Source organism: Arvicanthis niloticus, chromosome 19 (assembly GCF_011762505.2).
Source record: "Arvicanthis niloticus isolate mArvNil1 chromosome 19, mArvNil1.pat.X, whole genome shotgun sequence".
NCBI classification, from domain to species: domain Eukaryota; kingdom Metazoa; phylum Chordata; class Mammalia; order Rodentia; family Muridae; genus Arvicanthis; species Arvicanthis niloticus.
Window position 1 is genome coordinate 29,677,396 of NC_047676.1, and position 24,859 is coordinate 29,702,254.

A 24,859-nucleotide genomic window follows, 5' to 3' on the forward strand; every position below is an offset into this window, starting at 1 on the left:
GTCCTGACTTCTATTAATTCCTAGGTCAAGGTGGCTCCAGGCCAGAGTTGTAAAACCGTTAAGTCCTTCTGTATGTAAGGATGGCCTAGGAGAGCTTCTAGCCTTCAGGGCTTTGTGAGGGGTCAGACCCAATGGGCTCCAGACACTCATTTTTAGTTACCAAGCCCCATGAACATGTTACCTTTTATGGTGAAAGGAGTTTGCAGATGGGTTTCATGTGAGGAGCTTGAATGGAAAGACCCAACTGAACCATCAGAGGTTCCTGAAACATGAGAAGGGATACGGAGGAACGTCTGAGGGAGTGACCACGGAAGGAGCGTGATGATAGGTAGAAATTCAACTCAGTGTGGTTGACTTTGCAGAGGGAGAACTGGGGCCAAGAGCTATGGAGTGTAGACAGCTTCAAAGCTGAACAAAGGCAAGGCAAAGGATTCCCCACCAGAGCCTCAGGCAAGGAGTACAACAACCCTTAAACTACTGTAGTCCAGTGAGAACCGCCTCTCAAACAGAACTGTAAGATCTCAAAATAAAACAGGCCACTAAATTGGAGTAAGTTGTTACAGTGGCCATAATAAAACTTGTAAATGAGGCTCCTAACAAGTATTCAGGTTAATCCTGTCTATTGGGCTTCCAACTACAAGAAGGTACTGCGGTCTTTGACCCTGAAGTCTGGGGTTAGGATCTGGGCTGGCTTTCTTTGAGTGGGCTGGTTGCATTGAAGGTCCAAGATCCTGAAGATATGAGGTCAGGGATGGGAGTTCAGGCTAAGGGGTGGGATACATTTACGCTTTGGGGATGTTTTCAGGGTGCCATGTGGAACCTGGGCAACAACATGGTGGGTGGCATGGGACATTATGGTTTTGGCCCAGCTGCTAGGTCTGGGCTTGTAACACCCATCAGAGAGGCTTAGCGTCTTGTTTGGACTTGCCCTAAACATTGCATCTTTCTTAGATCTTGGACATCCCTTACTGTCATAGACAGAACCCAAGATTTAGACTTGGTACTGTCCCAGCCAAATTACTTACGGATTATGTAACTTGGGCAAATTACTTAACTTCTCCAAAATGTAGTTTCCCCGTTTATAAACATGCACTTTGCTGTGTTGTTATAAGCAGGGCTGTTAAGACGTGTAAACAGTACTGGAGAAAGCACCTGCCCCCGAGGCTGTTGTTGGGGAACATCTGGAGGGTCCTCTCCAGCTTTTGAAATGGCCATGGAACCATCTTCCTGCTGGCCCAGGAGAAAACCATAACCAGCCAGAGGTCTGGGGCTTCTGGGGATGTAATTAAGCAGGTGATTTGCTCCCCAGCCCCTCTGAAATAAGATATGCAGCTGTAGTCTGGATCCAGGGTTTAGGGAAGGTTAGGTGATGAGAAGTTTCGTAGTCCAAGGCTGTCGATCTGGTTTTTTTTTTTTTTTTTTTTGAGAGGTAGACACTGCCCTCTCAAGGGAGCAGATCAGAAGAGCTTGGTGGGTCTTAGAGACAGCCATTCTTTCTTATCTATGGTCTTACTGGAGAATAGGTCCCTTCAAGCCTCCTACTAGTCCTTGGGAAGATCATTTCCCAGGTCTCCCCAGGCCTGCTATAATTTCCCCACCTTGGATCTTGCTTTCTGTAAGTATATTTATGGGTTTTCATCTGAAGCAAGCAGAGACTTTAGGTCTATCCCTGGCTTTTGAGTGCCCCTTTGTATCTGCCAGCTTACAATGACCTCACCGTGGCTGGAGCCCTCTGTCCCATACTTCCTGAGAGCTTCCTAGGAAGGTAGATCTGTAAGATTCTTGGATTCTATCTGTGGTCCTTTCCTCCTCAAGTCTGTGGTCTCAGGCCATCCAGAGCCCATCAGGTGGACCACCACTCAGCAGACCTCTCTTGTACCTGCTCCTGAGTAAGCAAAGGCGTGCTTGGTAGTCAGTACCCCGGATGGCTAACTTCCAGTCTCTTCTGACTCCCTAAATGTGAAGATTGTGGAAATAAGAGAGTGTGTCAGTCCTTGCTTTTCTTTGGATTCTTGTTTTCACTGAGAACTGAATGTCTCTGTTCTGTCCCACCATTCCAGTCCTTGCTCACTACAGCTAACTACCTTCCCAGTGTTCCCTGAAGTTTCAACCTCCATCAGACCATTTTCCCTCCTCACTGGGCCATTTTTTAAAAAATATAGAAACAAAATCTGAAACACGGTACGCTTCTCTGAGTAGAGAGTGGCAGCCCTGGACCCCACAGTGAACGCTGTGGGCTGGCTCTGTGCCTTTGACTGTGTCTCAGGCACACCACCTCAGACTGAGACCCGAACAAAACTACAAATGGCGATATGACCCAGACTCTTGGCATTGCTTCACAATGGGACTTAGCCATGAAATGTAGCTGGGCCTGTAAAATACCTAGGGCCTTTGTTCCTTTCTCTATAACCGCTGCTGGGAAAGGCACATCCAAACTAATGCACCCCAGGTGTTTGCTCATAAATCCGAATGAACTGGAACTTGGTAACACATCAGTTGTAGTGCTTTGAATAGGAATGGCCCCCATAGGCTCACAGATTTGCTTGGTCATTAGGGAGCGGCACTGCTTGACAGGGATTAGGAGGTGTGGCCTTGGAATAGATGTGGCCTTGTTGGAAGTGACCCACACTTGTCACTGGGAGTGTGCTTTGAGGTTTCAAATGTCCAAACCAGGCCTAGGGTCTCTCTTTCTCCTCCTGCTGCCTGCTGATTGGGAGATAGAACTCTGCTATTCTCCAGCCTCAGGTCTGCCTGTGTGCTACCATGCTTCCCCTGCTCACAATGATGAACAAAACCTCTGAAACTGTAAGCCAGTCCCAATCAATGTTTTCCTTTATAAGAGATGATGTGATCACAGCATCTCTTCACAGTAGTGGAGCATTGACTAAAATGTCAACAAGGTTTCCTTTTTACTTACTTATTTATTTATTTATTTATTTATTGTTTTAACTTGGAGGCATTTCTTTTACTATTTGTGTCTTCAGTGTTTTCTTGAGGCTATGAGTTTTCCAAAGGAACACGTGGGAAAAGCATGTGTACAGTGTACTCGAAGTGAGGGAAATCAAGGAAAACGATTTGAACAAAACCTGAATTACTGAGAAGACTTTTACTAACTGAAGATTAGAGGCTGTGAAGATAGCACTGTAGATAAGTTTCTTGCTATGCAAGTGTGAGGACCAGAGTTGAACTAGGCAGAATCTACATAAAACAGCTGGGCAAGAATGGTGTTGCCTGAAATCCCAGCAGCTGGGGACAAGCTGGCAAGTTAGGATCGCTGGAATCAGTGAGTACCGGATTCAGAGAGGCTCTGATTAGTGAACAAGGTGGAGAGCATCTCCAGGTCTTCACAGACACAAATGTTCATACATAGGCATTTGCAGTACACATACATGTGCACTTGCGTATATGTGGACACAAATACATACCGCACACATGAAATGTGTATTAACCACTAGGCATTAATTATGTTATAATCTAAGATGGCAGTGCTTCATCGGAACTAATTGATGGGTTGTGCATTGTAGCATTCAGTGATGAGTGCACATGTGAGATTTTCCTCTCTGAGTCTTTAGGCTTTGTCATCATTTGACTCTTCTGTCTTTTTCAACATTGATACAGAGGCATCAGGCCACTCACAGATGGATTTCTCTTTAAAGCAATGATCCTAAAGTTACATGGCTTTGCAATTGAGGGCTTTGCTGAGGCCAGTCTGAAGAATCAACCAGAAGCTATTAGAGGCCGAAGACCCTGAGAAACAAGAACCCAAAGGCTTATCTGCATGGAGATGTGAACAGTGGCTGGTGTAATTTACATCACTCTTGTCCAGCAGTGGGTAAGAGTTTGCAATTTCCCACCTGCTTCTGCCTTTGCTCTTTCTTTCTTTTTTGGTGGCCTTCCTCAGTGGGTTCTTATGGAATACCAGTTTGCATTTGCATTTCCCTTGATGGCACGTTGAACATTTCTTTTTATAAGTTTATTGGTCTTTTGAACTTTAAAGAACTGTCTGGTTATCTTATTAGCCTATTTATGAAGTGGGTTCTTTGGCTCTTTTAGAATTAGAGTAATGGAAGGGATAAGAAACACAAGTGTTTTATTCAGCCATAAAGAAGAAGGAAGTTATGTGTCATTTGCTCCAAAACAGATGTAAACGGAGATGGTCATATTAACTGAAACAATCCAGACTTGAACTGATATCACATCTGTGGGCCTTTGACTCCATGTGGTTGCATATGTGGACACGAAAGCTTAGTGAAACTGGAGAAAAGTGGGAGGGTAGAGTTGGTGGGAGAAGGGAAGGGTTGATGGGGTGGACATAGTCAAAGTGTATGATATAGCTGAACAAACTTGTCTTTATGGATAAATGGCAGAGGCTAAGAAACTATTGTGTGTCATGAGTTATTCACTTGAAAAGCCTCTATATGTCAGGAATCATTACTGATGTCAGTGTATGGAACTGGGTGCTTGAGTCAAGAAACTCCGAGATGCTGCACTCTGACCCATGCATGAGTCACTGTGTTCCAGCCTCAAACCCAGTGGTACCCAGTAGTTCTCAACCTCTAATGCTGTGAGCCCCTGACCACGAACTTATCCTGTTGCTATATCATAACTGTAATTTTGCTACTTTTATGAATTGTAATGTAAACATCTGATATGCAAGATATCTGATATGCAACCTTTGTGAAAGGGTTATTCGACCCCCAAAGGGGTCTTGATCCACAGGTTGATAACTACTGCTCTAAGTGGAAGCCACTCATAGTTATTTGCTACAGTTTTAATGGATGAAAGGTACCAGTCCTGATTCTGACCCTGTCTACCTGTGTGAGCTTGGGTAGGTCGTGATCACCATCATGTCAAAGGCCAGCATGAGACACGGGACCTCAAGAATGTTCTCTGGTGTGCCCAGTCAGTGCAGAGAAGTGTACAAAATTCTCCCAAGGTACTGTCTTGACCTTGAGATGCTTCTAATCCAGAAACCCCCGTGTGCAGCTTCTTCACATCAAGCTGGCTTCCTCTTTCTCTCCTCCCAATGTGTGATCAATTGCTGGACCTGTTTTTTTTTTTTTTTTTTTTTTTTTCTTTAAAAAAAATCCAATTCCTAAGGCTCAAGGGTTTCAAATAGCTCTGGGCAAATTAGAGCTCAATAAATATTTCATAGTTAAATCCAAAATAGCAACCTGGCTCCTTCTTAGTATTAAACAGATTGAAAAAGTCTCCATGGTAGGAAGCAGGGAAATGAATATCATGGCAATTGGAGACATATGTGGATATGGCAGTTTTGCCCTCATAGCGATATCAAAGACAGACTCCTAAAATGCATCCAAGGAGAACCTGCCAATATCAGCACTTCATCCAGACAAATTGCGAGGTCTAGAGTCAGAAGCAAAGTTTGCATTTTAAGAAGGAGAGCTTGTACCTTCCAGTCCTGTTTTAGGCCCGTGTCTAAATAAACATGTTAATAAACCAGCACTCTGTAATAAGCATAGTCTAAATAAGTTCAATAACTGGCTCTGACTTGATTCCAAGGATCAGGACTGGAAAACATTGATTGAAACGGGCCCCATCTCTGTAAGATGACATGGGTGAGGTAGAAATATCTTTGAAGAAGTTAACAATTTTCCCATTTATGAGTGGCCACTGGAGACATGAATAAAAGCAGAACTCCAAAAAGCCACCCCTAGGAATTCATTGCTCTCTTGATTTTCTAGGAGTCAGTCAGCTTTGGCACTTGATAAAGAAGGACTGAGCCATGAGCCCAGGACGGGAGAAGGCTTTGGAAGGTACCAAGTTGTGACTTCCTCACTAGTTCATTGATCACCCAGAGCCCAGTCTTCTGCCCATCCTGTCTTAGACAGGCCTCCCCAAGTTTGGCTCATTCTAAAGAATTGCTAAGGCAAAGCCGGCACTTAGAAACAAACCCCATTTTATGGGTGTCTCAGTTACAGATTTCTGGTCCTAATTATGGGGCTGGAGAAGTGATGCTTGTTTTCTAAGATTAACTTTTACACTAGCTACTGTAGCTGGCTACTCTCAGTCTCTTACAGAGGCAGCCTGGCAGCTGGAGAGAGATGGCTTCCTATGATGGGCAGAGGCATCCCAGTGTTTGGGGAAACCTTTTGCAGAAATACTGTTTTTCCTGCATGTTTATGTGCACTGGCTAATGATTTTGACTTGAAAAGGGAAAAATAAACTAAATATAGTGATGGGTCAGTTCTGTTCTTTTCTTTCTTTTCTTTTCTTTCTTTCTTTCTTTTTTAAGGTCTGGAAGCTAATGGCTCCATGGAACTGTTAAGAACAGAGGATCTGTTGAGACCAGATGTTCCGTTTGTCCAGCACATATAATTATTGAACCCCTAGAGTATCCTTTGCCAGACAAAGTGAAGAATGGCACTGCAGAGCCTCACCCCCAACACCAGGTACTTAGTCTTAGCCTGGTCATTTTCACCTCATTTAAATGATTGCAGTGCAGATTATGGAGGGCAGTTACTCAAGGTGTTTGTCATCAGATTACCCTATGCAGCAAACTACTTCAAAATTCAGTGGCTGTAAGCTATCAGTATTTACTAATCCTATGAATATGAGGGGGTGCAGTTTAGGGCAACCTATTTGGGCAATTCTAAGCCCAGCCTGGGCTCACTATTAGCAGTTGTAAGGTTCAGCTGAATTCTAATGGACTTGGCTGGGGTACTCTAACATCCACTGAGTTCTCCTCAGACTTGTCTGAGTGTTGGCTGGCTGTTGACTGGTTAGAGTCCCTGGTTTATATGCTGCTTGTCCTCAAAGCCTAGATAGAGTCAAGCTGTCACAGAAGAGTAGAAGTAGAAGGAGACACAGCTGCCTTTAAAGCACTGGTTTGGGTCTCATCTGCCCATTGGCCTAAGTTAGAGATAAGGAACAGGGGATATGTTCTCTTTTTTGATGATGTAGCCAACTGACATGACAAAGGCTTGGAGACAACAACAAGTCAATCTATTAAGATGCTGTTGACAATACAGTTGATATTTTCTTTGTACTCAATAGACAAAACATATATATTTGTGTGTTTAAGGATGCATTATTATTGAGTAGAAATGGTTACCAATAAATACTTTTAAAATGAAAATATTTTTACAAAACTACGTTTGTAGAATACAAGCCAGGTCAGAGAAATTTGGGATAGTGAATTTCACTAATTTAGTGAAAGACAGAGACCGAGGGACCTTGGCTTTCAAGCAGACAAATTTAAACTTTTTTTTTTTTAAATGTGAATAGCAGAGAATCACCAGAAATAGTCTGAAAGCAGGATGAAAGTTGAAAACAATATTTAGGCTGAATAATGTGAAGACCTTAAAGAATCCTCTGATTGCTTTCTGAGCTATTGACACACTGTTACCAATGGGTAAATATATAACGATTAACTTTAGCTGGCTCAAGAACAAGACTCTAAACGAATGTCCCTGATCAATACCCTTGAGGGTCCCCTGGCTTTGATATTTTCTGTTAGATCTTGACACCTAATGTGTGTTTCCTTGCAAGAAGAACCAAGGTGAAGTGATGACAAATAATCTCCACGGCTATCCTTGTATGTATTCTTGCACCCAGCAAATGAATGCACTCCACACTACTCACTAATGTGTTTGTATATAACTTCCTGTTATTCAGAGTTCAGACTCATGTTCAGATAAACCTTTCTTGTCCCATTTTTCATGATCATTAATAACAAATCCAATCGTAACAGCGCTATGATGCCCAGCTTATGATATACATTAGAATTTGGCAATGATTGTAGAAAATTCCAATGCCTCCACATCTAGCCTCTACATCTAGGATGTAGGTATAAAGATTTTAGCCACTCCTCTCCTCTAGGTAATTCCCACCTATAACCTGTTGCCAGCCATTGAGCAAAATCTTGGCTTATGTTCATCCCCAGTGCTGGCTTTTCCCTCTTGTTGGGTCTTTTTTGCTCTGATGATGTGTTCTCTGCCAATGAGTCTACTGTAAGAAGTACTCCACCACTGATTGCTGATCCTCTCTGGAGCTGTGGTTTCCTTAGGAAGCTACTACAAGCAAAACAACAGTGTTTTGCATTATCCTCCCTTGCTGTCTGTTGTCCACTTAGGGATTTCCTGGTGGCTATCACTCACTTCTCACCCACAAATGAAATTGGGGCACAAAATCATGTCCTGTGCTTCTTGAAGACCAACGTACTGGGGAACAATGAGATGATACTGGAGTCTCTTGCATTTTGGCGCACAGTGAAGGCCACCTTTCAGGGGCTTTGTTGAAGAATCAGCAGGATGGTGGTGGAGAAACAGAACACCATCTCTGTTTTCTTCTTTACTATGTTATGTACCAAGCAATTGCCAGTGACGTTTCTTTCCATTGATTGCTCCGTTAGTCTTGCTATTAATGGGGTAGAAGTTGTTACTGAGGATGATGAAATGTCTGCCTCCCTCTTAAGCAGAGAAATCCACTCTCTGCATCTCAAGTACATAAGAGGAGTGTTTTTTCCTGCTCCCAAATGGAAACAATCGTGATTATTTTAATACCAGGTCCCAACTCTGAAGGAGTTCTGCTTCCTAATCTTTTCTGTACTTTCCCCTTCTCTGCTTCTGATGAGGTAAGTTAGCAAATTTCAGGTCTTCAGGTTATAGAACCAGCTTTTCCTCTTCTTTTCAAAAATTGGAAGCAATTCCAAAATTTCAAAGAAGCTGGGAGACCAGTTACAAAGTTTTCTTCTGAATCCTCTCATGAACCCTCTCCCCTGTAACTCTAAAATATATGGACAGCATCTCCTACAATGACACATTTTCTTATATAAAGAAAACATGACCAATGCTAACTGGCACCTTTCTATTGTCAGACACTCACACAGCATTCAAGTTATGCCAATTGTGTTAATAATGTCCCCAAGGACCTCCATCATTCAAAATCTCTGGCTACATTGAGATGCCATTGCTCAGGGTTCCTTCAGGTTGGGACATACTTGACTTCTATCACCTTGACATAGCAGTATCACTTGTTTTATAGCATTTTTCAGGTTAGATTTGCATGAGGTTTCTTTGTGACTGTCTCCAGATTATGTGTTTTGGCAGTGATGTCACTGAAGGCATGATCGGTTCCTTTCATTGCCTTCTGTCAAGTAGTACCAGTGTCACTTAAGTGAGCAAAAGTGATCAGGATTTTCCAGGATAGATTTTTTCCCCCTGCATAACTGATTCACATTTCATGAGGAGCTATTCTGAAACCATGTAAACATTTCATTTCTTATCTAACATTCAGCTTATTTATCCACTTGTTCACATTGGTTTAGTCTTAAGGTTTTCTATTCTAGTTGATCAGTTTGCATTTTAATTAACTATTTATTCTGATGTTTAAATTGTCTCTGGTTTGATCATTTGTACTGGATTCTTTCTTCTTTTTCACATGAAATCCATCCTTCTCTTCAGTGTCTTCTAGAACAATGAGATGCTTGTATTTTCTGTCCTCCAGACTTGAGAGTAATTAGTTCTGTAAGAAGCCCTGGTCTCTTTAGTAGAAACTAGGATTTAGACATGAAGGTCTGATTGGGAGATGTGCTCATTGTAAATGGGGCACTGCTGCCCCAGACCCTCCTAATTGCTGAAGGTAGAGATTGCTTGTGGGCACATCAGTTTCTCACTGGAAAAACCACAAGTTTATATGAATGTCTCCAATTTTAAACCCAAACTAGGAATCATTGTAACATTCCCCTTTGGTATTTATACTTATTTCTTCAACAGAAAGATGACTTGCTTCAATTATTCTTAGACTATGTATGGCATATAACGGATCTCCCATAACTGGCTGTGTTTCTTAGTGCTTAAACTATGAACTGCTGTCTTTTCCCACCCCCACTGCAGAAGCACAGTAGTCTGTCCCAGCCAATCACTTCAGAGATGAAGTATTCAGGGAGAAATGGAACTGTACTGAGCTCAGTTTTGATTCACCCATCAGCAACTCTCCTCACTGCTTTTCTAGCTCAGAAGTTCTAAACTCTTGTAAACTTCACCCATGGGTCAATCACTAGAGTGACTCCTTTGCAGAATTGTGCAATAGTTTCCACAAAAATGCAATGATGTGTCCTTATTTGCAATGTAAGAACTATAATATGCTGCATGTTAAAGACTAATCTATATCACTACCATTTTCTTTTCTCCTTTGACTTGAAAAAGCAATAGCTCAAGCCCCGAGGCATAGGATTTGCTCATTTTCAGTGTCATACTCTTACTGTGGCTGATTTTAAGCCACCAATAAAAAGTCACTGAATGTGGAATCAGGAAAAGATAGCATATGCATAGAGAATATATATATATGTATATATATACATATATATATGTGCATTATATCATATATAGTCTGTATTAATAACTTTAGAGTATAGGCAATAGAAAAATACAGTAACTAGAATGTGATAAATATTTATTTTTGTTGTTTGAAATCTAATTGTAAGGCTATATATCATAGCCCATTTGTACTTCCATAACAAAACATAACAGACTAGGTAATTTATGAACAATAGGAATTCATTTGTCATTGTTCCAGAGGCTGGGAAGTTCAAGATCAGGTGCTGGTGAGGGCACTCCTGTTGTGTCTCTGTACGGTGATGGAGGCGATTGCTATGCCCTGTGGTGGAAGGCAGAAGGCTGAAAAAGTCTCTAAGGCAGTAGAAGAGCTCTAAGCTCATGACTTAGTCATTTCCCCAAGGACCCTGCGTTAACACTACTGCAGTGGGAATTAAGTTTTAACACATAGCTTTTGGAGGATATTCATACAGTAGCAGTTCACATAAATTGATTTTTGATAATAGTTGTATTTAGCAGTAGGTTCACAAAATTGCCTATTTATGGTTTGCTCTTGAAAGCAGTGGCAGTTCATTCTGATGCCTGTGTTTATATAGGACACTGAGGCAACAAGCGGTTGACACGTTGGCAGACAGAGAGGAAGTAAGCCAGGGAAGGGAGGAAAGCTAACAGAGACGATGCTGTGTGCAGACCTGCCTATGGGAACTGCCAAGTCCTCATCATGCAGAGAGCTGAGACCCTCTAAGAAGTGTTAGAAGCATCTTACAATATCAGGTGTTCTGTCTGTGGGCTGAGCATTCTCTTGTTGTCAGAGAATACCCTTGGACAGAAAAATGCAGGAAGTCACTAGCAGTAGACTGTCAGCAGGAGCTCTCTGAGGGGGACCTAAGGGACGTGAGTTGGGTTACCAGTGATATCTATCACACCAACATCCTTCTTCATGGAACTCCAGCTTTCTTTCTAAAACAAAGGAGGACAGTGTCTATTGTCCCTCCTTGAGCTTCTGATATAATTTGAAGAAAGCTTTGGTGTTGGAGGCAGGTAGGAGAACTGATTGGGAAGAGTCCTACACTTGGCATCTTAGGGAAGCAGTGTTGAGTGTCACTCAGGACTCCTATGGATGCCTACCCCATCTTCTGATGGGGTGAATGAGTAGAGGACAAAGGCTGTAGACACCCGAGAGGAGTCAACGCTCCTTACTCTGTACCTCAGAAAGCCTGTTCCACAAAGGAGTCATCCTCAGGTCTGATTGCTGCTTCAGTGGTGGATTTCCAGACCTTCATGACACTTATGTTACTGTGTGGTCACTTCCTGTGACCTTCTCCCTACAGTGGGCATGCTCGCCCTACAGGTTCTTGACCCAGATACTCAGAACAGTTGATTTTCTGTGACAGGGAAGCAACATGAAGGGGGAGACATGAAACAGTAGAGGCATGCAGGTGTGTTTAGCTACTGCTGGGGCCCAGTGGGACCAACACATAAGTGTTGTGGGATGTGTGTAGCCGAGAGAGTGTCACACTTACAGATGGCCACATTCAGATATATTGCTTCAGCACAGAGTATAGCTTTTTCCCCTACCCCCTTTTTTCTCAGAATTGTTTTTTAGAGCTGGTTTATGAACAACCACTTGCATTGCATGGTCCTCCAAGCTTGCTTTGGACATGGACACTATTTACCAACTTTATTTGCCAGCTTCAGTCCAGGTGGCCTTTTGATTGTTTAATTGCTTAATTTACTTACCGAGCATGAAGATAATAGACGTCATCCACAGTGAACTTCGGCTGCTCCAGGCACAGGGTCGAGTGTACTCCATAGACTTCTCATCGGAAATCCTACAAAGTAGCTCCAATCAATTTTCTCCATTTTTATTCATTGAAGTGTAAAAAAAAGAAGAAACTTAAAATTGTTCCACTAGTAAAAAGTGAATCTGCAATGCAAATCTAGCATTAAGATCTGAGAGTCTTAACTGTTGGTGAAGTATATGGACTCTAACTGTTGATATACCCCCCTCTACTTTCCTCCTCCTTTCCTCCCTCCCTCCCACCCTCCGTCTCTATCCTTGAGTGTGTGTACATTTCTGTGTGCAAGTATGGCAGCATGTATATGGGTGTGCACATGTGTATGTATATGTGTGCAACCTTGTATTTTGCTATTTACCCCTTTATTTTAGAAATAATCTTGTCACAGGCCTAGGACTCTCCCAGTAGGCTTCACTGGTTGGCCAGTATCTTAGTTAGGGTTTTATTGCTATGAGAAAACACCATGACCAAAAGCAACTTAAGGAGGAAAGGGTTTGTTTCAGCTTATAGTTCCACAGCATAGTTCATCACTGAAGGAAGTCAAAGCAGGAATCTGGATACAGAGACTGATGAAGAGGTCTTGGGAGTTGCTTTCTGGCTTGTCCTCATGGTTTTCTCAGCTGATCTTATGGCACACAGAACCACTAGTCCCTGGGTAGCACCACCCACAGTGAGCTGAGCTCTCCCACATGTATCAAGAAAATGTACCCTAGGCTTGCCCACAGGTCAATCTGGTGGGAATACTTTCTCAATCGAGGGTCCTGCTTGCCAAATAATTCTAGCCTCTGTTGACTTAACATAAAAAAAAAAAAAAAATGTACACCCAGCAAGTACAGGGATTCACTTGTCTGCTTTTCCCCAAAAGTTGGGATTATGAACACTCACCATCCCATCTGGCTTAAAGAAAAACAATAACAAAACAAAAACAAAATGTATAAATTCTAGGGACTAAGCTCATGTCAGCATGCTTGCAAGGCAAGCATCTTACTAACTGGCCTAGCTCCCTAGCACTTGGTGAGTTTCTGATTAAGCAAATCTCTTCAATACTATTAAGTAGCTGTTCTAGGCACACTGAAGAAGAGAGACTCAATTTCCTTCTCTCTTGACATTTAAATTTCATTAGAGGACATAGAAATAAGGGAGAGTAGATAAGTAAGTGTTATCACAATTTAGAATGTGATTCAGAGAAATGAAAGTCTGAGGAAGGGGGAATCGGATAGCTCAGTGGAGGTTGAGATTGTAAATGAAGGGTTCTACCATGGTCATCTGGGCAGATCTGAAGGCATGCAGGTAGTAAGTTATCTGTTATCCCAGGAAAATTATTTTAGGCAGAGAAAAAGCCAGTGTGCTGTTCCTGAATGTGAAGTCCCTAAGGCAGAAGCATGTCCCATAGTAGAGAGGTTATTGACTACAATTATGTATTATTTGTATGTTGTATCTCTTATGTTGGAAATTCATCCCCAGTTAAAGGTGAGCTCTTTAGCAGAAGACTAGGCCAAGGTTTCTGTCCTAGTGAATGATTTGGTGTTTTCTAGAATGGCTTGAGGGAATGCCTTTGTCCTTTTCTGTCCCTTCCCCTCTATTATGCAAGAGAGCAGCATTTGTCTCCTCTAGAGGATGCAACAGTTAAGGTTCGGTCTTGGAACCCCAGATCTCATCAGACAGCAAACCTTCTGGCATTTTGATCTTGGGACCTCCAGAACTTGGGAGAAGTCATGTTTGTGTTCCAGATCTTTCGGTCTCAGAGTGCTGTTGTAATAGCATCAATAGGCTAAGATGACCTATAATAGTAGAGGGGTTCTGGAGCATTTTATGGATTTTGGTTTTTCCTTGGGATGAATGGGAGGTACAGGATTCTGAGCATGGGCATGACATGGCCAGACTTCTGCTTCCATAGAATCACAGCTATGGAGAGTATCTCTATCTAGGAAAGGGCAGTTATCGGTGCTTAGAGGCAGACATACCCAGGCCCTGCTGCAGGTGAGGGAGAGAAGTAAGGGAGAAGCAGTTCAGAGCTGGAAGGTAGTGGATACATCCAGAGATTGCATCCCTCCATTCATTGCTACAAATTCTGTTAATCTTTTCTTCAAATTGAGCAAAGCAAGACTAAAGGGACTTGAAGATTTAGCTAAGTTTCTCCACGGTTACACACTTAGGAGCAGTAAATTAGCTAAGAGGGTATTCAGCTGAAAATGCAGAGTTTCTAATAAAACTTGGACATAGGACTTCGGGAGACGAGACTCCTGTGTCAGATTAGCCTGAGATAGATCAAGAGAAATCAGGAAGCAGGGTAGAAGGCATAGACGTGTGATGGCTTGTATATGTTTGTCCCAGGGAGTGACACTATTAGAAGGTGTGAACCTGTTGGAGTAGATGTGGCCTTGTGGAGTAGGTGTGTCACAGTGGGTGTGGCCTTTAAGACCCTCATCCTAGCTGCCTAGAAGCCAGTATTCTGCTAGCAGCCTTCAGATGAAAATGTAGAACTCTCAGCTCCTCCTGCACCATGCCCGCCTGGATGCTGCCATGTTTCCACCTTGATGATAATGGACTGAACCTCTGAACTTGTAAGCCAGCCCCAATTAAATGTTGTCCATTTAAGAGTTGCCTTGGTCATGGTGTCTTTTCACAGCAGTAAAACCCTAACTAAGACAATAGGGGAGGAGCACAAAAATGGGGCAGAGCTGGCCTCTTGTGGAGACTGGTTTTTGTTGACTCCATGCATAGTTAGTGCAAATGTACTTATCACATTTGGAGGTACAGGCCAGAGATGGGCAGCTATAGGACAGGACTTGGGGTTCACAGCTGGGAAATAGCAGCAGGGTGGAGCTCCTAGCAGTCCCTGTGGGCCGTGACGGTCAAGTAAAGACTAAGGTTTCTGTCCTGGTTTTCAGTGATTTTTTTTTTTTTTTCTTTCTGGGTAAGTTTTGTCCCTCAGCACAAGACGGGATTCTCCACAGCTGCAGTAGGAAATACTGTAACTCTACCAATCCAGCCTGAACACAACATTTTATGTTGACTTCTGGGTCTCATTAGCTGCTTAAAGGGTTTTAATTAGTGACTAACATGGAGTTAGGGGTTATCTGTCAGTTTCATTTCATCATGCTCTCTTTCCTGTTAGCACGGCGAGAGGAGAAAGGTCAGGGAAACGTTAGATTCTAGAATGTCAGTGCAAGGTCAGGAAGGTCCAGGGATCATAGAGTTGTTGGCAACTTTCGTGAGCTCCTTCCCAAGCTCCCTCTTGGACATGGAGCTGGAAGAGGGAAAAAGAAGGGAGAATAAACTAGTGAGCTCTTTGGTCAGAATATTGCAGAATTAGTCACTGTCAGTGCGAAGGCAATCTGGCTTCTTTGCATAGATGCCACGTGCTGAACATGACTAGAGATGTGGAATAAGAACGTCGTTGCTCTCTAGCAAATGACCTCTGGAGAAAAAATGGTGACATTGGGCACATGATTGGTCCTGAAGTTGAAGGAGATGTGCTTGGATTTTTGAGATAGAAGAGATATTGTAGGCCTCTTCGTAGGTTTCTCATTGTAACGATGAGAGACAAGAGCGAGAGAGGCCCAGTGACTTACTGGCCAGCGTCCCCTAGCTTGCTAGATCCCGAAGATGTTCTAGTGTTAACTAGTATTAAAAACTATGAAGTACAGTTAGATAAGTAGTGCTGGGCAAAGACACATTGATGAAAAGGAGGAATTCGTGTTTTCAACTGTCTGGCAGCCTGACGAAGGAGGTGATTATTATTCTAGTTCCCAACGGCTATGCCATTGCGTATGTTAGCGTCCTTTACCAACCTGGGAAAATCCAGGGAAGTCAGCAGCCTTAGAACATCTTCTTTAGCCTCCCTATACACAGAGTCATAGGCCAGACAGGTCCAGGGATCATAGAGTTTTTGGCAACTTTCGTGAGCTCCTTCCCAAGCTCCCTCTTGGACATGGAGCTGGAAGAGGAAAAGAGAAGAGAGAATAAAGCCTCTCTTTTACTCTTGTAAGTTGTTTTCTTCAGGTGTTTTGTCATAGTAACAGAACGCTGACTAACAGACGTACCTGTGTATCCTATCACTTGTTTTCCACAGGAAAGTGCATAAATAATTACCAATGGGGACAAAAGCCATGAGGGAGATCGATATGGAGAAGAGGTAAGAAGTATCTATGTGGGCTGAGACTCTGTGTATAGGGAGGCTAATGAAGATGTTCTGAGGCTGCTGACTTCCCTGGATTCTCCCAGGTTGGGAAAGGATGCCAGCATATGCAATGGCATAACCTTCAGCGGCCATTCTTCCCTTTATTTTTTCCATCCATGTCTACTGGGTCAGCACAGCTCTATCAACTCAGCCTCGACTAGTTATGCTAAGACAAGCCTCTTCTTTCCACCACATCTGTGATCCTTCCCAAGATCCATCAGCAGCCCCAGCTCTTGAGACAACCACAGTGGCCTGATGCTAATGTTGTGGTTGAGGTCTGGAACGTGTCCTAAAGGCGCATGTGTAAATGCTTGGTCCCCAGCGCAGCAGTGCTCAGGGCTTTTGAGAAATGGTTAGACCCCAGGGGCTCTGATCTCATCAGTGGGTGAATTTGTTGGTATGCTTATAGTTTGACAAGCTCTTTTAAGGCAATGGAAGCTTAGGAGATGGGCCCTATGTTGAAGGGTTCTTGGGGGATATACCTTGAAAACTATACTACCGCTCATTTCTTTTTTTTCTCACTCTTTCTACTTTCCTCTTTCTCTGAACTAGGCAACTTTTCTCCACCAGAGGCTCCCTACCACCATGTTCAACCACAACCCAGGCCAGAAGCCTGAAGCCAAGTCACTATGGACTGAACCATTCCGAAATCATGGGCCAGAATAAAGCTTTACTCTTGTAAGTTGTTTCCTTCAGGTGTTTTGTCATAGTAACAGAACGCTGACTAACAGACGTGCCTGTGTATCCTGTCACTTGTTTTCCACAGGGCTGCAGACAGGTCTTTTGAAACATAAATGAGATTGCATTATTCACTGTTGGTGTGGAGTGGAGTTCCAGTGACTCTCACCTGTTTCTTGTTTTTACTTCACTTCCCTTCTATTCGAGTCTCACTGATACTCCTGCTGTCCCATGTGCACACCAAACTTGCCTCACTTACAGCATCTAGCAAAACAACCACAAAAGCATGTCCTCTCAGTGCTTCATTCATCCCCACAAAACTGACCATTAAGTGGAATGACCACATTTTCCCAGGCCAGTATCAGCACTTTCTCGTCTCAAGGTTATTCTGGTTTAGCCAATGAATTCTTTGGTCAACTTATCATTAATGAGTTGAGGGTGGTGGTCTTCTGAATGTATCTTCTTTGTCTCCTTCCTTCCTGCACATATTCAGAGTACCTACTAGGCACCAAACGTTCTAAATGGAGACACTTGAAATAAATAAAGCTTGGGTATGCCCTTGAGCAACATTCAGATATCTGCCTAAATTCATCACGATATGACCTAGACATTCTCAGATGTGGTATTTGCTGTTCAGTAGATAAAATGTCCAGCTATTGGCTTAAAAATGTTGCAGTTGACCCAGATGTTTGGCACTACCTAGACATGGCCTAACTTCCCTCTCCCCACCAGTTGCTCTTACACACCCTGCCCCCCCTTTCCTCCTTTGCTTGTTCCCATTACTCAAGGCTTGGCAGGTCTCAGGCATGCACCATGCCAGAACTTCTTCTCATGGAACTTGATTAAGACCAAGGCTTTGGGTCTCTCTTGGTTTCTGACAATTCACTGCATCATTTTCTTGTTCTTTCTCTGTTCCTTCCAGACTCAAGTCAGCCAGGCAGGATCTAAATTAGCTTCCCAATGGCCCTTGTATTCCTGCCAAAAGTGTTTTTGATTACTTGGCCTCTGAGCTTCATGCATTCTGGCTTTTTGGTGATGCCCTGGGGGAAAGCTCAGGAGGCTTGCTGGGCCCTGATGTGCTGTTTGACTCCTGGACTCCCATGCTGCTAGACAAAGAACCCATACACCACATGGGAGCGAAAGCATCCACATGTGTGGTTCTGAGAGAGTTCCAGAATACTTAAGTTTGCCTTTGCAAAAATATACTTCTCAGGGGTCCATGACCTCTTTTGATTTTGCTGGATGTGGAGTCGGTAGCCAACTATATAGGGTGGCATAGCAGAGCCAAAATATCCCTTTGCCATCTACCATCTTGTCTTTAGCCTATATTGAGTTCTTGGAATCTCTAGTAAGCTATTTACCGTTTACAGATTTTCCTCTTGATAAAGGATAACTTTTTTTTTTTGATAGAAAATGTATTAGACAACAATGTGTCAACTAATACATCATAGCCTTTCGCCTCTAGAAATAGAGGTCTCAGAAGACTGACGGAGATTAATGAGAAAGGAGGAGGAGACTTCAGGAGCCTGGGTTTTACGGGACATGGGATGGCCTCTGGACAGAGGCTTGGGGGATTTCTGGTATTAGGGAGGGCCCTGGAGGAGGTGTCAGGGGACAGGCAAGGTGATGGAGGATATCTTAATAACATCATCTAGGGTGTACTAGGGGAAACTATTGATCTCACTTAGAGCATGACTAGAAAAGAAGTATTGGTGTGGCAACAGAGTCATTCTTCCCTTTGAGAGCGCTCCATCCTCTGCTCATAAGACATCTCCCAGGCAGAAGAGAGATAAGTGTTCAGGGAAGGCTGACCGCACATGTAGCTCAGGGAGAGTGACCCGATAGAGAACATGGTCTTCCAACAGATGGAGCATCTCCCACATTTCCTCCAGGGCACCAGGGTTGTTTGTAGAGAAGACAGAGCTTAAATACATACCCCTTAAGAGACTGTAGCATAGGGAGACTGATGACTTCCCCTATGAGTGGAGATGTGACTTGATCTCAGGCTACAAGCGGTACTTTATTACAAGACATTATTGGGTCCAGATGTTGCATGTTCCATAGAGAATGTGCTGTCCCACCACAACCCTTTCTCTGTTAGTGCAGGGAGAAACCCTATAGAGAAAGGCTGATACATACAGCAAGGCACCTAAGGCTGAGAAAGGCTTCTCTGAGACATCTCCAGATGAGAATTGTGGGAGTGGTAGCCCTCTAAGCAAGTTGGGGAGTTTGCCTTCCCAAGTGACAGGTGATATAGAGGAGAGAAAGGGCTGTAGACTTAGGGTTTCTTTGTTTGAGGAAAGAAGCAACCAGGGGATAATCAACCATGTAAATGGAAAACATGTTTCCTAAAACAAGGTCATACATCAACACAGACAGGGCTCTTGAGAGAGACACTTCTTTGTGAAGAGGAAACTCCATAAGCTCACACATATTGTTCACATGTACTGATTGATACAATTGATCAATGCCTTTATAGGTGTGAGTGTGTACATATGTGCATATATGCAATCTATATGTAAAAATCTATACACATATTTATATAAACCTTTGTTCCACAATCATGGAGTCGATCCCTCTGAATTTTAAGGTCAATTAAATGCTTTCTTTTATAACTTGCCTTGGTCATGGTGTTTTGTCACAGCAATAACTATATAAACTAAGACAGTCACGTATAGTTATGTCCATACATACACAGATTTGGAGTTCACTTGCTACCTATACCTGTCGAGCTATATATACAACCGCACATCTACGACGTGGAGATGGACACACGATGAGCCAGAATTGTCTACCATTATCCACTCTTTTATCCAGCACAGTTGTTATATAAGCATGGCTTCCCTCTCTTATTTTTTAAAATTTTTAAAATTATTATTTATTTATTTATTTATTTATTTATTTTGGTTTTTCGAGACAGGGTTTCTCTGTGTAGCCCTGGCTGTCCTGGAACTCACTCTGTAGACCAGGCTGGCCTCGAACTCAGAAATCCGCCTGCCTCTGCCTCCCAAGTGCCCGGATTAAAGGCGTGCGCCACCACCACCCGGCTTCGCTTCCTTCTCTTATTGACACAATTTGTCAATCATCACTTGGCCTTATAATGCAGTTATATTATAATTTCTATTTACAAGGAAAACAGCTAAAGATTGATTAGCCCCGCGTGAGAGGAAAAAAAAAAGTCCTGACCCAAATACCAATCTCTATTACTCATTTTAAAGCCAGAGAAAAGTGAGGGGTGTAGTAATTTGAATTGTTGTTTGAATTTATTTGCATCTTTTGGGTGAATACAGCTTGAAGTTGGCTCTGTTACCTTCTTTCTTTCTCAGCATAGGTGAATGGATTTACATAAGCTTGCCTTAACATGGCAGACAGACCCAGGTACGGGACACATCACGATCTTTTCACCCTGTCTTTCCTGTGCACACACAGACATCAGAGCATGCCCACACACACAGGCCTGCTTCACAATGTGTGCTTATATGCCTGTGTATTGGTGCTTGAAAAACTAAGGAAATTGAGGAGAGAAGACTTTGTCCTACTGATTGAATAATCTATTCAGCTTGAAATCTTAAAGTCTATGAACTTGGGGTTGGTACATGACCTTTTGGTCATGAACTTTGGGGTTGGTACATGCTGGCCTTTTGTAAAACTGACTGCCCCCTGAGGCCTCATTTTGCATGTATTCTGTTTTTTCCTCTGTTCTCTCCTCATAGTCTGTCCTTTCTTCTACACTTTGGGAGACCCAGCAAGTAAAAACTTTGCAGTAACTTCTAGGAAGAAGTCTGTTTTCAGCAAGTCCTCAGGCCTCTTGCTGCCCGTGAGCAATTCGGAGCTTACAGAAGCACACTCTGAGGTTGTGGGGTTTCCGCTGGTAATTGAATACTCACCAGAGAAATCCTTTCTGTCTCAACCACTCGATTGAAAGGCTTGAAGGGATGTGTTAGGATTCTTCCTGGTAAATTCCTTGATGCCCATTGGATCATTGATTATTGATTATTCCAGATTGCAAAGAAAGGCAGGTCAATGCATTTGGTCAGCATGACACAGCTGTGGGAGAGAACTCAGGGGCTTATCCATGCAAACTCTTGGATAAGAGAGTCCCTCCTTCCCTTGATTCTGGATGCTCTGTGCTTTCTTGCTATGATACTGATGATGCTAATGGTTCTGAAGCTTCCGCTAGTAGCCTTGCCACTACTCACTTCCTACTGTGCCTGGCATGGCCTAAAGGTCTTTTATGTGCACAGAAAGCCTTGTGACAGGCTCACTTTATAGCTAAGTAAACGAAGAAGTTTTGTCTGAGTCACACTGATGGTCTTCTATGGAGTCGGAATCACTTGAGGTCTGTCTGTCACTCATACGTGGATACTCACTGTGGCTTTTGCTTCATTTCTCAAAAGGGAATGTGCTGAAAGTTTTAACAAGTTGTGTGTGTGTGTCTGTCTGTCTGTCTCTTTGTGTATGTGTGTGTAGCCCCATTATTACAAGCCCAAGTACTTTACTGAGCCCTTCTTTTTCCCTGCCTCATTGTACAGTAAAAGTACAGTGAAGCTGGTACTTGCAAATCCTCTTGCTTGACCTTAAAAACAAAACAAAACAAAACAAAACAAAACAAAACAAAACACTTTTACTCCTTGATTTCTGCCCTCCTGTACTTTACTGAAACATGTGGAGTCAGCTCTTGCTTATGGGTGAATTTTGGTGACTTCGGGACTACAAAGCCAAGCTTTAAAATTTCTGTCAATTTCCTTGGAAACGGCAGAATTCTTTTTGAAGGATTTCTCCCTCTTGGTGACTATGCTCTAGAGGAAACTTAAACTCTGGGGTTTCTCGCCAAATTAAAAAAAAAAAAAAAAACTGCAGAGATGGCTTTGCTTGGTGACCACTGTCCTTAAATTCAGATGGCCACCTCCTATCCTGGCTCCAAGGTATAAATAAAGAGACACAGTGGAGACTGGCAGAGATCTTGCTGACAGCCCTTCTAGGCTTCCAGAAAAGATGACTCGTCGCCTGTAGGGAATTGTCTCAAGGGTGGTGGCTCCTCTCCTGTGAATGAGGATTTCTTTTTCTGAGCAGTAGCCTCCTCTTTGACTTCCTGCATCTGTGTGTCTGTCCCCTCTCCCTTGTTCACTCTTTGGGGGATGTGCTACCTGGTGATGAGAAGGAAGCTTGGTTTTCTTCTTCCTGGATCTCTGTGTACTTGGAGAGTCTGACCTGTGCTTAGATGACAATATGACAAAATGTCTTCAGAAAGCATGGATGAAGTCTCAGGACTGGGGCCACAGAACGGTCTCAGGGAGACCAGGAGGTTTCCCAAGAGAGACAACATGGAAGCGGGCTCCCAATATGAGAGGGACACAGTAGACAGAGAACCCAGTGCAGACATGAGACCTGAGCAGCTACACTGCTGCTGTGTTTGGAAAAGGGTTAACAGGTGGCTGGAACAGACTCATCGCACCGTCTATTTCCATGAAATTTGTAACGTGTGTTCTTGGAGGAAGAGAGAGGTAAGGAAAACAGAGGAGTCTGTCCACTGTCTCATTTGGCAGCGTCAAATCCCTCTCTTGTTAAAAGCATTGAATTTATTTACTTCCCCCCATCTGGTCTTCCAGACTGAAGCCCTGACTAAAAGATGTTTCTCTCTCTCTCTCTCTCTCTCTCTCTCTCTCTCTCTCTCTCTCTCTCTCTCTCTCTCTTTCCCTTCTCTCCTCTTCTCCCTTTCCCCTTTCCTTTTATGTTATTCTTCTGGGGGAGATTTATAAGACAAAGCCTCCATTCTATTTGCTTTCCTTGAATTTAAAGCCTCTGCTTACCACTGGCATTTCCTCCAGCCTCCTTCCTTTTCACCCCGCCCCAAATGGAGCTAGGATGGATGGTCCCTGATACATAGGGTGGAGGCTGCCACTGTTTCCTGAAGACATATGAGGCTCCTTCAGTGACTCCGCCATTCTGGTGCATCAGCAGCACATCCTGTGGGATGCCCCTGAGCAGGGATGCAATCCTTTGGTTAAAGAGATTCCTATAAACTTGTTCTTGAGCTGTTGTGAGACAGTTATTTTCCAGGTCTTGGTCTTTCTATTGAAGTACTAGCCCCTGCATGCATTTCTGTATCTACTCTACCTTTTTTCAATTGCATGTTCTTTCTTGTGACTACCAAGGTGACATCCATCTGACTGGGAAGGGCGGGGAGGTATGCAGGTACTAGAAAGAGAAGATAGGATTGTTCTGACTGAAAAGACAGGCCAGGGAAGAGACATAGAGACTTCCATTGTGGTGGTTTTGATGCAATTGACTGCTCATGGTTGAGAAGACTGGGCAGTTAGGAGTCATTTGCTTTATTTGGTCAGGATCTATGTGGAGTTTGGGGGTTTTGGAGAGCATCAGTTTTGCTGCATTCTTGTGAGAGAGAAAAAGCAGGAAATGCCTCTGGTGTGAGAACTGGCAAAGGCTAAGACTGTGTATCCATGTTTTCCTTCGTGTCAAACACAGATTCCATGTGCGGTGTATCATTGGCCTAGCCTTGGGTCACTCTGGCTTCCTTTGACCCATACGTGATTAACTACAATCAGTAACCAGCATGGCTACCATTGTTCCCAAGTACATGTGCTTGCTCAGGTCCTGCAGGAAGCTTCCTGAGCAGATGCCCAGATGGATTTTTTATAACATAGCTCCCTTTAATTTTATTAGTTTCTTTAATGGCTACCTATCCTCTAAAATCTATATTGCTTAGTAGGTTATTATTATTATTTTTTTTTAGTATCAAATGGCAGAAACAGAACGAGAACCTGGCCAATTCCCAGCCACTTACTATGTCTGTGGCTGCTGTCCTTAGGACTGAGATGGACCAACCAGGCAGATTCCAACCAAACACATGAGCTTCCAGAATGTGGTTCTCAGGTCTGGCTACACATTAGAATTAGAATGAGGTCTGGGTGGGGATGGGGTGGGGGCGGGACAGTCTTCTTACTGTAGACCACGAAACCTGAATCTTTCTATGTGGGGCCTGCATGAACATCTAAAATATCCCCATGTGATTATAAAATGCACAGAGGATAAGGATTCCTGTTCCAGGATGGGAGAGGAAATAAAGCCTTCTCCTAAGAATTAATTTGCTGACCAGACAACAGAGTTTGCTAATGTAAACCTAATGTCATTCTCCTCACGGCAGGTTAGAGCCTCAAGCAATTCCCTTCCCCCCTACCTCAAATTAACAAGCAATTCAACTTTCCCTTGACTCATTCAGAAAGGAATATTGAGTTCAGAAACCAGAAAAAAAAAAAAAAAAAGGATGTTCTCTTTTTTCATAAATGATGTGAGGGGACCCTCATGAGGACTAGGGATCCCTTCCTCCCCTCTCCTGTTCTACCCCCCACTGAAATTTGAGAGCAAATTTGTTTTGCATTAGAGATAATTAAAGTCAGATCTCAAATCTATGTGTTACAATAAGGCAGCTGTTTATAATAGAAGTGCCCTGGGCTTTCTCACAACTCATGTTTCTAAAGCCCAGCAAAGGTGTTTAAAGGGTAACAACTTAAAGCCACCAGCCCCCCACCCCCAAGCAGTTCTGCTTCCTCTTCCTCTTCCTTTGAGGGGAGGCTGGAGGGTTGGGGAAAGGGGCTACCGTGGGAGCATGCTTGAGCTTCTACTCCTAGTTTAGGAAGATCTCTCTTTTCTCTGCATTCCCTGGCAGGACACGGTGGGAATATTTACACCATGGAAATTGGCAGACATTGCAAATTTGGAATTTTGGAAAACAGGTGGTTAACTGTTTCCCAGCGTGCGTCATGCACAGGTAGTTTCTAGAGAGTTCTTCAGTGAAAAATAGGAGCATTTTCAGAGGAGATTGGATTTCAGTTCTTCATAGAAGATTCTGAAGCTGGCGGTATTATTAGAATGTTGAGCTT